A 15634-nucleotide genomic window follows, 5' to 3' on the forward strand; every position below is an offset into this window, starting at 1 on the left:
CAGGTTATTATAAATGGAACCTTCACTTCCATCAACAATGAAGCCAAGCAAAAAGCTCACCTGTCTTCTTCATAAGCAAAAACAGCCAGGGGTTTTGTGAGCCACAAAATCCTGTGAGAAAGGCAGGGAATAGGCAATAATAAAAACCTGACAAAGCTGGGACTTTAGAGACAAGGCAAAGGAAGCCTAAATATTTCAGATCTGGGGGTGCATTGGTTTTTTTGATTTTCCTTCAGAAGCTGTTGAGTATCTGCCAGGTTATGTGGCCATAGATAAAAAGAACGAACTATGCCCTTCTGCCATCACCAACCCAGTCTTCCATGTAGCTCCCCTGGCCCACAGCTGCACTGATAAATTCTAGATATGTTTTGATTTGACACAGATGCATTTAATTATTGGTTTCATCAATTAGAACATGAACGAGAAAAGTCACCTTCTTGCTTATATATCTTTGAACAAGTATTTTAATAGGCAAAAATTCCTGAAATGTGAGGGTGGGGAGAGGCGAGGTCTAATGAAATCATTAAAATGTGAAAAGGTTTTTTTCCTGGGAAATACAGTTTTGAAAGTAAGAATTCCTTGAATAAGCAAAGAGCTAAGCAAGTCTGACTTTTAATCAGAGAACATGAGTACGATATTGTAAGAGGAGGAAATGGCTATAAGAATGGCTACACAACATTTTCCTTTAGCTTTCCCCAAATCATTTCCACAGCCACACCCAACCACCTTCTCTGCCCTGTATGCGTTCCAGTCTTCACAAGAGGGAGGCTTACATCAAAGGGAGCTTGAAGTATTTACTGACTCAAAGGAGCTTTCACTCTGTCAGAACTCACCCGTTTTGTTTGCTGATTGATATAACAGGAAAACGGCAGCAGCTAATACTGCTCAATAGGACACACATGCGCTCGGCACTACAAGCACCTCCTACACACCCCAGAAACCACCACTGTTTAATTCTCTATACGTGGAAACGAATAGTTGAGAACATGAGGCTAAAATGTTGGGGACTCAAATTTGAACCTGCATACTATGAAGAGTCGCAGATTATCCTTCAGGAACAACACTGAGAGGAAAGAGGCGAGGGTTGACATAGCCTCACCAACAACCTGCATTCCTCCTTCTCTCCTGAAACTATACTAATCATTTCAGACTAAAAGCGCCTCTTTCAAATGCACATTTACTTACACTCTGAAATCATGGGGCATAGCAATTCTCCATCTCCCTGTGCTTCTTGCATTTGCTTAATAATCTATGTGAAATCTTTTATAGGATTCCCAAAATTTCTATTCCTGTCACATCAAAGCCAACATTAATCGACTGTGACATTTCTTCCCAGTATGCCAGCAGGTGAAAATCTTTCTTAGAGTAATTCAGACTATGCTATTTTATCAAACAGAATTGACATTCAGGATAAAGCCTGTTTACCACTTCAAGCATATTTCCAAAGTTATTAATTACTTTTGAACTAAAATTCCATTGAGTTATATGAATCCATCGATCCATTCATATTTAAATGAGGAATATGCAATGGCATAAGATGTCTAAACTGAAAGGTTTCAGTTATCTCTATGTGGCTATGTCATAGTCTAAGTGAGATATTTCACAGGATTTCCTTTAATGTCCATCAAATATGTGTTCACACACACACACACAGAGGAGGGTATAATTTCCTCTCACATGACTGAGAGTCAGACAACTGGTGTAGAATGTGGAAATGTGAAGCATTTGTGAGATTAAAGCAGTTTGTCAAAACTCATCACTAATGGAACTCCTGATACTCTCTTGCAAAAATCTTTACAGTATCCGATGTATTTAGTTGCTGAAGACAGTTTATCTGAACCATGAGTGTCACAAATGGAAGGAATTCAAAAGCTTCTTAAAAAGCAGTGCACTTGTCTTTGAATCAAAGAAGTTTAACATGAAGTGAAAAGTACACTGTCATTTAGGTATTTGTTTCTTCTTGTGGATAAAGGTGAAACATGTGAACAGGCTAAGGCTTTAGCAAGAAAAACTTATGAACGATTTAGTATTGAAACTATGGAGCTGAGTGAAAGGTGAAAAAGTTTCTGAATGACTAAGATGAAAAACTGAGACAAAAAAAAATATACCAAAAATTTCCCCAGGAGTGAATCAACTCTAAAGCATTTATAATTCCTGTCACAAAGTAGGTGGACTAAATGGCAATATTAGCTGGCAACTCTTAAGGCAAGCAACAATAATAACCAATAATTAATAATAATAATAATAATAATAATAAGAAGAAGAAGAAGAAGAATGGAAGAACACAAAGGAAGCCTATTGTGTTATACAACTTGGACAAAGACTCCACTCCTTAAGCATGAGTCCCTTGCTTGCTGGGATTCACTTCCCTTTCCTACATAACACACTCACACACAAACACACACACACACAAATGCTTACACACAAGAACTCAAACATACATGCTATTTCAAACATGACACACTAAAACACTGGTTAATAAACAGATATACAAGAAACTACACTGGATAGTACATAAACCACACACAATTTTCCGGAGTGACACACTGCTCATTAGCAGATATGAGGAGTTACTCAAGCATCTCAACTGAGTTAATGAGTTTGGCCTCTAAGCCTAGTATTTGGTCATAGAGTAAGTAAATACTAACTATTGTTACCATATTAAAATGTCAATCATTTTTTCTATGTATGCATATGAATTTCATAACTATCCTTTTACTTACCATGTGGAATATAAATTATTAAAAATTAGAATTCTACTCTATTAAAAAAGGGAAATCATGAAATTTGCAGGCAAATGGTAGAAATTAGACAAGATCATCTTGACGGAGGTAACCCAGAAGCAGGAAGAGACACATGGTATGTACTCACTCATAAGTTGTTATTAGCCATATAATATAGGATAAACACACTAAAATCTATAATCTTAAAGAGGCTAAACAGCAAGGAAGACCCTAGGGAAGATGCTCAATCCTCATTCAGAATGGCAAATGTGATAGACTTTGGAAGTAGGAAATGTCAGGGAAAGGACAGGACCTTACCAAAGAGGGCCTCTGAAAGACTCTACTTATTGAGGTATCAAAGCAGAGGGTGAAACCAATAACCAAACTTCAGATAGAGCGAATGGAATCTTATGAAAGAAGGGGGAGATAGAAAGACATGGGGCAGGGGGCACAGGAACTCCACAAGGAGACCAAGAGATCCATAAAAACTGAGCCCTGTAGGCCCTAAAGAAAATGAAACCCAACCAAGGACAATGCATGGAGAGGACCTGAAACCCCAGCTCAGATGTAGCCCATAGACTCAGTCTCCAAGTGGGGTCCCTAATAAGGGAAGCAGGGGCTTTCTCTGGCATGAACTAAGTGGCAGGCTCTCTGATGACCTCTCCCTGGGGGTTGCTGCCTTGCCAGGCCACAGAGGAAGACAATGCAACCAGTTCTGATGATATCTGATTGGCTAGAGTCAGATATACAGAAGGAGGTCCTCCTCATCAGTGGACTAGAGGAGGGGCTTAGGGGAAGAAGAGGGAGGTGGTGGGAATGGGAGGAGATGAGGGAGGGGGCCACAGCTGTGATACAAATTGAATAAATTGTAAGAAATAAAAATTAAAAACTAAATTTTTTTATTACAAACTTTTTTTTCTTTATTAATTTCACTTTATTCACTTTGTATCCCCCCTGTGGTTCCCTCCCTCCTCCCAACCCAATCCCTCCCTTCCTCCACCCTCTGTATGCATGCTCCTCCCCAAGTCCACTGATAATGGAGGTCTTCTTTTCCTTCCTTCTGATCTTAGTCAATAAGGTCTCATCAGGAGTGGCTGCAGTGTCTTCTTCTGTGGCCTGGTAATGCTGCTTCCCCCTCAGGGCAGGTAATTAAAGAGCAAGCCAATCAGTTCATGTCAGAGACAGTCCCTGTTCCTATTACAATGGAACCCACTTGGATACTGAACTGCCATGGGCTACATCTGTGCAGGGGTCTTAGGTTATCTCTATGCATAGTCCTTGGTTGGAGTATCAGTCTAAGGAAAGACCCCAGTGCTCAGATTTTTTGATTCTGTTGCTCTCCTTGTGGAGTTCCTGTCCTTTCCAGATCTTACTGTTTCCCACTTCTTTCATAAGATTCCCTGCACTCTGCCCAAAGGTTGCCCATAAGTCTCAGCATCTGCATTGATAGTCTGCAGGGCAGAGCTTTTCAGAGGTCCTCTGTGTGAGGCTCCTGACTTGTTCCCTCTTTTCTCCTTCTTCTGATGTCCAGCCTCTTTGCATTTCTGGATAGGAATTGAACATTTTAGCAAGAGTCCTCCCTCTTGATTAGTTTCTTTAGGTGTACAGATTTTAGTAGGTTTATCCTATATTATATGTCTATATGAGTGAGTATATACCGTGTGCATCTTTCTGCTTCTGGGATAGCTCACCCAGGATTAGTTAAATCTGTGATTTACTCAGGATCATTAGTGAGGAGGGCATTGTGATGCCGATAATGCGTTGTTAGGCTGTGGTCCCTTGCAGTTTTTTCTTTGCAATGAACTGAATTTTCATAAGAAACCCAGAATCACTAAAACAATCTTCTACAATAAAATAAATTCAGGAGGTATCTCCATCCCTAATCTGAAGTTGTACTATAGATTAACAGTAATAAAAACTGCATGGTACTGGCATAGAAACAGAATGGTGGATTAATGGAATTGAATAGAAGACCCAGGAATAAACCCACACACTTATTGACACCTGATTTTTGGCAAAGATGCCAAAACCGTACAATGAAAAAAAGATAGCATCTTCAACAAATGATGCTGGTCTAACTGGATGCCTACATGTAGAAAAATGCAAATAGATCCATACTTATCACACTGAACAAAAGTAAAATCCAAGTGGATCAACGACCTCAATATTAAAACGGACACACTAAACCTGTTAGAAGAAAAAGTGGGTAAAAGCCTTGAACTCATTGGCACAGGAGACAACTTCCTGAACAGCACAGGCTCTAAGATCAACAATCATAAATCATGTTCATAAATCAACAATTTATGAAACTGAAAAGCTTCTGTAAAGTGAAACTGTAAAGCAAAGGACACTGTCATCAGAACAAAGGGACAGCCTACAGATTGGGAAAGGATTTTCATCAACCCTATATCTCACAGAAGTTTAATATCTGCAATACCTAAAGAACTTAAGAAGTTAAACAGCAATGAATCAAGTAACCCAATAAAATATGGGATACAGAGCCAAACAGAGAATTCTCAATAGAAGAACATCAAGTGGCAGGGAAACACTTAAAGAAATGCTCCACATCCTTAGTTATCAGGGAGATGCAAATCAAAACAAACCTGAGATTTCACCTTACATCCATCATAATGGCTAAGATCAAAAACTCAAGTGACAACACATGTTGGAAGGATGTGGAGAAAGAGGAACCCTACTCCATTACTGGTGGAAATCTAAACGTGTACAACCAGTTTGGAAATCAATCTGGTGCTTTCTCAGAATAGTGCTACCTCAAGACCCAGCTATACTACTGGGTATAGTAGTATAGCTTGTTCCCTCTTTTCTCCTTCTTCTGATGTCCAGCCTCTTTGCATTTCTGGATATATCCAAAAGATGCTCAAGTATACAACAAGGACATTTCTTCAACCGTGTTTTAGCAGCTTTATTTGTAATAGCCAAAAGTTGAAAACAAGCCAGATGTCCCCCATATGAGGAATGGATACAGAAATTGTGGTGCATTTACACAACAGAATACTACTCAGCAATGAAAAACAAGGAAATCATGAAATTTGCAGGCAAATGGTGGGATGTAGAAAAGATCATCCTGAGTGAGATATCTCAGAAGCAGAAAGACACACATGGTATATATTCACCTATAAGTGGATATTAGACATATAATGTAAGATAATCATACTAAAATCTTTACATCCAAGGAAGCTAAACAAGAAGGAGTACCCTGGGTAAGATGTTCAATCTTTACTCAGAAAGGCAAATGAGACAGACATTGGAAGAGGGAGAAAACAGGTAACAGGACAGGGGCCTATCACAGATGGCCTCTGACAGACTTCACCCAGCAGGGTATCAAAACATATTTTGGGATGCATAGCCAAACTTTGGGCAGAGTGCAGGGAATCTTATGAAAGAAGAGGGAGACAGAAAGACCTGAAGGGAACAGGAGCTCCACAAGGGGAGCAAGAGAACCAAAAAAATCTGTGCATAGGGGTCTTTTCTGAGACTGATACCCCAATGAAGGACCATGCATGGAGAAAATTTAGAACCCCTGCACAGAAGTAGCCCAAGGCAGCTCAGTGTCCAAGAGGAATCCCCAATAATAGGAGTTGGGACCATCTCTGACATGAACACTCGGGCTGGCACTTGGATCACCTCTCCCTGAGAGGGGAGCAACCTTACCAGTCCACAGAGGAAGATAATGAAGCCAGTCCTGATGAGACCTGATAGACCTTGGTCAGATGGAAGTGAAGAAGACCTCCCCTATCATTGGACTTGCAGAGGAGCTTAGGAGAAGAAGAGTGAGGAAAGATGGGACTAGGAGGGCGTACGGGAGGGGGCTATAGCTAAGATAAAAAGGGAATAAAGTGTTATTAATAAAATAAATTTAAAATTTTTTTAAAAAATAGTAAAACCTCACTGAGGAGCTGGTGATGTACCTCAATTGGAACAGTGCATGTCTAGCATACATGAAGCCTTTCTAACATCATGTTAAGCATCCCATTGATACACACTTATAATCCCAGCAGTTAAAAGGCAGAAACAGGGGAATTAGAAGTTCAACATTGTGTTCAAGGTGAGTTCAAGGCTTTCCAGTGATACATGGAAACCCATCTCAAAATTAAGAAGTTAACAAATCAAAAATAATTACAAATTGTTGGGGCATACAAGTTAAAAGGATGTCTCATCTTGTTACCAGATATTAAAATAAAATCAATTACAATAACAAAATAACTAAGCTAACTCATCCAGAGCTAGGTGCCCTTTTACAATGTTAGCCTCAATTTGAAGCACAAGTTGTGAGATTAATGCAGTACTTTGTTTCTCGTTGAAAATTAAGATCATTTGTCTTGAAATTTTTTGCAATCTCTCAATTGTAACATTTGAGTTTGACCCTCAACAAATTATGGTAACTTCAAAATTACACCCCTTCATTTACTTCTATGATGCATGGGAGTTTATAATTAATCAGAGCAGAACCTATCACATCAGTTCATAGGTTCCTTCAAATAAGTACATCAGTGGATGTTATAGTTTGTATTCTGCTGATAAAAGCAACTTCCAGGAGTGGGGTTTATTCAGCTTCTATCTCCAAACCACACTCTATCACTGACTAAAGTCTAGGCAGTCCACAATGGGCTGGGCTCCCCTGAATCAATCATTAATCAAGAAAATGCTCCAAAGTCTTGTCTATAGAACAATCTTGGGAAAGCATTTTCTGAACTGATGTTCCTTCTTCCCAGATGACCCTAGCCTGGATCAAACTCTCAAAAACAAACACTAACTGGAACAACAGACAACTGATTATTCAGGCTTTCTTGTAGCTACTGAGATGAGAGCCCCTAATTCATTTCACACTTGGGGTTTTATATGAGGTGAACCTACCTTCAATTGATAGTTTAGGCGACACTAAGATTATATATGAATGAATTACTCCTACTATTCTGAGACACACATGGTTCATGCAATTACACACACACACGCACACACACACTGTCTCTGTCACTGTCTCTTCTCTCTCTCTCTGTCTCTCTCACTCACACACACACAGAGAGAAACACACACATACTCCCTTTTCCATGCACATTGTAGAAGTCTTATATTCTTCACATCACAGCCTATAAGGCAGAACTCATCTCTACTCTCCAATGCTACCAGCTAATTCAATTCCTTGACTTCTTGGAATCCTGGAATCATTATTTCATACAAAGAAAGTATATTTTATTTCCACAATAATATCATAAATCTTATAGGACCACACTGAGTTTTGATAATTTTTTTTTGTCTAACACAGCACACTTTTTATCTGTCTAGTCAGTCCTTTCTATCTACCAGCTCTCCGTTCACTAAGCCAATATGAATAAGCACTTTTATTTTAAGTAGAATTATTATATTGTATTAAAAAGATGGGTAGACAGGAATAATCACTGTTTTATGGAAATTGTGTTTAATGAAAAAATGGGATGGACAATGGAAGTAGGTGAAAACAAGAAACAGGACAGGAGGCTACCTGTCCTCTGAAAGACTCTACCTAGCAGTGTGTCAAAGCAGATGCTGAGACTCATAACCAAATTTTGGGCAGAGTACAGGGAGTCATATAAAAGCAGGGGTAGTTAGTAATACCTGGAGAGGACAGGAATGCCACAAGGACCAAATATATCTGGGCACAGGGGTCTTTTCTGAGACTGATTCTCCAACCTAGGACCATGCATGGATATAACCTAGAACCCCTGCTAAGATGTAGCCCATGGCAGCTCAGCATCTAAGTGGGTTTCCCTAGTAAGGGAAACAGGGACTGTCTGTGTCATGAACTCAGTGGCTCGCTCACTCTTTGGCCTCCCCCCCACCCTCGAGAAAGGAGCAGCCTTACTAGGCCACAGAGGAGGACACTGTGGCCTGTCCTGATGAGACCTGATAAGCTATGGTCAGATGGAAGGGGAAGAGGACCTCCTCGATCAGTGGAATTAGAGAGTGGCAGGGAGGAGATGTGGGAGGGAAGGTAGGATTGGGAGGGAATGAGGGAAGGGGCTACATCTGGGATACAAAGTAAATAAACTGTATTTAATATAAAAAATTTTAAAAAGAAATATGAAATTATTTAACAGCAGTCTGAAAAAAGCAGGACAAATAAGAAGACTAGGAGCGTTATATGTTGGAGAAGGACAGACCATAGTAGTGATGGGATTAGATTAGGGCCTTTGTATGGCATTGCTTATTTAAACAAATCAGAACAAGAAAGAACAAAGGAAGAAAATGAGAAAGTATTGTGTGTCCAATATCTGCATTGATTTGTCACTAATTTCCAGTTCCCTTTGGACACATAAAGAAATAGATGCTGAGAAATACATTGACACATATGGCACAAATGTGTAATATATGCATAGGTACAGGAGAATAGCCCAGTGTATTCCTTGTTATAAATCTATAGTCATCTAGTTACAGCCCAGATACACTACAACTATTTCATATTTAAACTACTGCATCTCTTAGCTCAACTATTCAATTGCCTTCTTTACTTGAAAAAGAATTCTTAGGAAATAGTCTCCACAGATACCCCCTCAATGCAAAAGACCCCCAATCTACATACCAAGATACAAAATAGCATGTAATAAAATTTTACATTAATTATGTATTCCTTTGAGAGGGTTAAAGAGAGTCTATTTTGAATCTCAAGTAAAATTTAGTTTTAAATTCCCATTCTAACCTAAGAATAATGCCCGCTTTTATTTAGCAACGCAGCCATGCATATCTGTAGGCCATTCAGGGTCTAAGATATGGAATAATTCTACATGTGTTTAAGTTCTCCCCAAATGCTTATTCAGCAAGGTTTCTATGGATGGCGGTTTGGTAACAGAATCAAACTAGACTTAACATGGATCTCAGAAAATGTCAGACACAGACAGAGTCATAGAGTGTGAATTCCAAAATCGTGCAGTAGACATCATTTTCTTCTTCAGAGATTTTTCCCAGAAAGACATGGGGGATTGTATAAGCTGTTAAAAGAAAATACAGAGACCTCAGATAGGAGCATGGCTGGCTTATGAGAAAGACAGAAACATAGAAAGAAAGATAAGTTGAGGACAAAGCATTATTTCTACTGTATTGAGGAAAGAGGGCTCCAGCTATAGCAGGAGCTGAAAACCATTATTTCACCCTGAATGAAAAACTCAGCCACTAAGTTTTGAGCTGATAAATGCTTCCATGTATTTAGTTTTAAATGAATTTCTCTTTCTTCCTTAATTTACAATAGTTAGATTGTTTTAGAAATCCAAGGAATTGAAGACAAAAATAGTGGTTATTTTCCCAAAGATATTAACTCTTCAGAACTTAATTGGGCAATATCCCTTTAAGATTGCTCTACTGTATGATGAGTTTTCTAATGTGGTATTTTTTGTCACCAAATGATTTTCATTCTGAAAAATTCTCCATTATAAAGTATCAGAAAATATGAAATATAAGAAGTAGCCTTTATATTCTAGGTAACTCTAAAGATATTCTCTGGTTTATACTCTTAAAGGCCAGGTGAGATAATGTTATTTTGGAAATAGTAAACAAATTTGGAGAGTCATTGGCCCAAGGCCATGTAACTAATAGTGTAACTAAAAATTCCACCTGAATTCAGTACCAAGTGTTTCTCAGGATTACATAAAGATCTAGTATTCCTGTGTCAATCAAAACTTCTGGTATATAATCCTTTTCAAGCACAGAACATGATACTCAGCACACAACCCAAGAACAGATGTAAAAGACTATTTTCTCATGTTCTCTATCTCCTGTGACAGATACCTTACCATATGCTTTGGAGAAAAAAAAAAAAAAAACAAAAAACAAACAAAGTTGCAAGGGGAAGATAAAACAATCCCAGGAGACAGTTCTTAATTAGTTTCAACCTTTATTCCACCAGGAATTCTTCTTCTAGTCTCATTACAATCATATTATTACATAGCAATGTCTAGTTTTCACCAAAGTTTAAGCATACTATGTGTAATATTGCCCTTTCAGCATTCATTTCCAAAGGCTCTCATGTCCTGTGCATAAAAATTAGATCATAAATTTGAAACACTTCATCTTTTTATTTTGTCTTTATGGGACTCTTGTCCTAAAGCTTAAAATTCTAGGTTTAGATTTGATCTTTTTTTTTTTTTTTTTTTTGTCCTGTTTATGAAGGACAGAATTAATCAGTGTCTGGGCTTCCTCAGGGGAAAAAAAATGTGAGGAGGGTGGTTAGTTTCCTCAAAAGGCATCAGCTTGATTACAACAAAAGGGTCTCTAGAATGGCCTGGCCCAAGGAAGCTCTTGTAAGGAGGCCATTTGTAGGAAAAAAAAAAAAAAAAAAAGAAAAGCTGACTCATAAGTGTTTCTCCACTCACATCAGTGTCTCAGGGTCTTGACCCTAACACAATCATAAAGAAATGACATCAGTTAAAGGCAAACCTGGGCAGGGAGAGGTCCTCTAGTTATGATTCTCTTCTTGCACCAACAAATTTCCCTACTATGTACCTTTCACACACGTAACCTTCCTGGGTCTTGCTTTCCTATATGCAAAACAGATGTGTGAGAATGGACTGAATGCAGGCACACCAAGGTCTAAAACTTCATGGCTTAGTTTTCCCCAAGAGGCAAGAGACCACTTCAAGCTCCTGAAGGACAATAGCTTTTGATAAATGACCCCAGTCCCTGCATTCTGGTCAGTTCTTACTTACAGTGATGGAGTCTGCACTGGTGCAATCTAAAGCTAGCCTGCAGGGCTATGTGGTTGGAAAAAGGAGACAAGGTGAGAAAAGAAGCAGGGAAATCTATTGCCTTTCTAGAACATTTCTGGGACCTAGAAACCCCTGAGGCAGAACATGGGAGCTGGCCTGGTGAACTCTCCTTAAAAAAGACAAATTTCTATTGCATAATGTGTATCTTCTGTAAAATATCTAAAATTGTCTATTTACTTTTTCCATCCTTATTTACAAATCGTCCTAAGAAATAATACCATTTATTCACACTTATTCATCAGTGAATGCTCTAGGCGTCACTGCTTAGCCACCATAATATTTTAAATTTCACAACTGAATTAGCAAGCCTTCCATGGCCTCTATTGTCAATTTCTGTCATCTCTTTGCCACAGGGTATTGTTATTTGTGGATTCCTTAAAAGAGTGGCGTTTACTCACTTTCAATTTTAGCCAGTCTAAAATGGTCTGAATATGTTGTGAATTTAGTACTGCCAAGTCCATTAGTAATAATACACAATAAAGAACCACAGTGTATAATGAAAATGAAAGCTCCAGACAACATTTGAAAAGCCTTTTAAGAATGGAATAAATGTTCCATTAATACTCTTACCAAGGAGACTCTAACAGTGTAGGACAGACTTTGTTGATTGTCATTCTTTCTTTTTCCATTCTGGCTCAAGCAAAGAGAGATTACTTATTGAGTTGAATTAGCTTAATAATGCCTGGTTTTCCCCCAAGTGACAGAGATTGTTATTAGGAGTGCAAGGTTACTCATATTGGTGACATTGGCAGATATTTTACCTATTGTAGATTAATAGAACTTCCAAGAGATGAGATTTAAATGCTTAAAATCTGAAAATAGGGAGTGGGGAAGGTACTGGGGCTCCTAGACGAAAGCCACATGAAAGCCAAAATGAAGGGGAAAAAAATAATTAGATGGCATCTCACTTAGAAATGGGAACTCTGTTCGTGCTGGATTATACTTCAGAAGAAGCTTCATCACTGAATGTGCTGGCATTTCACTCCACACCCTGTGGAGGTGCTGACAAGATGTCATTCAACAAAGTAAGTTGAATTCCTGGCAAACTACTTACCTCTCCCCTCTAGATATTTATTTTTATTTCAAATTAAATTCCTACTTGATTAGTTTCAAAAAGAAAATCCTAGATTTGAACAAATACCAAAAAGACAACCTTTCTCACCAGCGCATCTACATGTGGTTTCTAGAGTCTGCACTGAGTTTGTCCTCTAGCCTTGATGTTCTCATATCCTTCAGCTTTGGCAAGCCACTGATTTCTGGCCCCCTAAATTTCCTTTGTTTAAAACAAAGGAAATATTTTTCTTATAATTTCTTTAATTATAAATCTTTCACGTGCTCTTCTGGCATGTAAAACTTTTTAAAAGCCTTTTGCCAATTTTCCAACATTTTAAAAGGGCCTGGGAGCTTTCTGTCTGAATTGTAACGCATCAAGGAGAAAGCCCCACATTGCCTAGTTTCTGTGTGACTTATTTCAAGTGGTGTTCTCTATGCCATTAGGCCAACTATCTTCAAGATAACGGAAGGTAGCCTTGGGATACAGACAAGTAGCAAAAACAGATAAAAGCTTCCTCCAAACACTTGCCATAAATTTTTTATGAGCTCACCCTAACCCTTAGAAAAACCTTTCCTCTTGATTTTTCTATGGAAGAATGTTTAGATTTAGTGGTGCTTTTGTTCCTTACCGCAATAATTTGAATAAACATAACTTGCCCGCTTACTGAAGTATTTTCACTTTGATATATGTCAATCGGATATGCTTAAAGTTCTCTGATGAGCATGGGTACCAGCACCCATTCCTTCCCGGAACTACTGCATCCCTAATCAATCTCAATCTTTCTTCCTCATGCAAGGAACACAACTCAAACTTATTGAAAATTTCAGTGAAGTGTTTTTATTCCTTTTGGGTTTACATAAACTAGGCTTAATTCTTTACACTTCCTTTAACTAACCAAAGAAAATTTCTATTCAGGTTAAGCCTTCCCAGGGCTTAGGCTGTGTATGAAATGAAATTTCTAAAGAATTGGCTAATGATCTAATGATAAACTAATTCCAGGTTTGGAAGAAACATTGAAGGTTTTTTGTTGTTGTTGTTGTTGTTTTCCCCTGATTCAGGAAAATAAAAAGTTACGGTATGACAAGTCAAAATGTCACACACAGATCAGAAGTCACAAGAATGAATGACAAATACCTTCACCTTTTAGTACTGTTTTTGTAAACTCATAAATAAAAGCATTCTGTGTGAGATTTCAATAGCCCAAGGCAAAGGTCGGAAAATTCTCTGATGGTTTTGTCGCCTAAAAAATATCAAGAGAAGATACTATACATTCATTTAAGGGCAGAATGAAAAGGACAGCAGCTGACAAATCCTTTCTTAGAATGTGATTACATCACAATTGAGATCAGGCTGTGTCCTGCTCTGAGTTATTCCTTATTGTATAAAATAGTGATTTAATTATTTATTTATTTTGAGATTGTGCCTTGCCCTAATAGAATCCTTTTACAACCATCTTTTAAGTTTATTTGGAGAATGAGGCATGATTGTGTACCGAGATGGACCCAAAAACAGTACGATCTATTCAGCACCACAAATTGATAAATTAAGTAGTCCCAAGAGTAGAAAGGGTACCAGGCTATAATTTTATGGGATATATTGGAACCACAGGGGAACACCAGACCAACGGAGGGGTATAATTCCCTTTCTCTGACCTCATGAAAATGAGGTTGTTACTCAATAAATTCTGACACTGTGGAAACTACAACAAAAATAAAAACCACAAATGTATCCACCTCCATCACTGAAATAGTGTTGTCATGACACTTGAAGACATTATAAATAATCCTCCTCTGTCTGACATTTCAAATGTCTTCATTTTAGGTTTTAGATATGTCCCTATTCTGGATGATTTCTGAGGGCTCACCCAAGTCATTAGCCAATTTGTGTGATTAAATGGGTTTTCCATCTATAAAAATATCAGTAGCACATGTATTAGTAGTGGACTCAGGAAAACACACATGAATGGAGGACTAGAAATCACAGGATAACTTCTTTTTCCTTTTCATGAAATCCTATAATCTATAATCCATGCTACTCACTCCTATGCCTCGTTAGATTCAATTATTAGTATGCTATTCTTTAATTCAGTAGTTTGTAGCATTTTATTTGTATGTTTTCTATGGAATATGCCTTTAAAATAACTTTACTATAATACATAATGATTACACCTTTTGCTTTATCTATAAGGACACACATATTTATCTTATTAGGCCATAATGCTTAGGATAATGCCTAGTTATTATTATCTTAATAGTATATTTCAATAAGTATATCCCAACATATAAAGTAGAGCTTAATTAAAGCAATTATCCCAACTGCCATATAAAACCAAGGATGGAATTAATGTCTATCGCTACTTTCCAGAGATATTAAATGATTTCTTAGCTCACAATGTGAAAGGCCTTAGCTCCTTCACAATGAATGCATACATAATCAGGATGCATTTGGTATGTGGTTAAGACTGCAGTCTCTGAGTCCTTTTCTGTTGGAGGTATGTGTGAATTCTAGTTATCTGAGAAAACATACAAGGAGAAACCTAGTTTTCCGTGTGCCTGAAGCAATATGTTTAGATGTGCAGGAGAGTCAAGTTGCTCTCATGCTCTTCCGAATAAGTGAAGCATGTGTATTTATTTTTCTTGGCTCTGAAAAGAATAACTTCTCCATTACAGATGTGAAGAAGATACACAATTCTAGAGAGAAGGAGGTACTTCCCATTTTCACTAATAAACAAACAAATGAGACCATAGACAGAAAATGACCTTGAGGCAACCGTGATGATGGACTGCCAAATACCAGTCCACTTTGTCTTTCAGATCCCTGATCTTTTTAGCTCAAGAAGTAAAGCCAGTGTTCATGAATTGTTTTTCTGCTATGGAACCCTTAACCAACCATATTATATTGTGCAAAACCTTCAGCATTAGAGGAAATGGCTTCTTTTCTCCAACCTTAATTTTGCAGCAAATGGATTCTTTGGGGGGTAAAATTGAGAAACTTAGATGAGAAACCATCATTAAAGCTAATTTTCTAGACACATAAAATTGTGAATTGGGCACAATCATACATTAAAAAGAAATATATTTTTTTAAATAGGAGAGTCAAGGGGT

The 15634-nt window shown here is 37.9% G+C and overlaps 1 protein-coding gene across 10 annotated transcripts in view; it reads right to left on the bottom strand.

Annotated features, from left to right (window-relative positions):
* The window catches only part of Lrrc4c (leucine rich repeat containing 4C), a 1367614-nt gene that overhangs the window by 87827 nt on the left and 1264153 nt on the right, over positions 1-15634 (bottom strand). The window contains exon 7 of one of the 10 annotated variants that reach the window (XR_009587505.1): positions 91-111. The exons of the other annotated variants lie outside the window; for them this stretch is intronic. The gene's annotated coding sequence lies outside the window, so the exon portion shown is untranslated. Of the gene's footprint in view, positions 1-90; positions 112-15634 lie in introns of those variants that run through there. 10 annotated transcript variants of the gene reach the window in all.

The sequence above is a fragment of the Meriones unguiculatus genome, chromosome 18 (genome assembly GCF_030254825.1).
Source record: "Meriones unguiculatus strain TT.TT164.6M chromosome 18, Bangor_MerUng_6.1, whole genome shotgun sequence".
NCBI classification, from domain to species: domain Eukaryota; kingdom Metazoa; phylum Chordata; class Mammalia; order Rodentia; family Muridae; genus Meriones; species Meriones unguiculatus.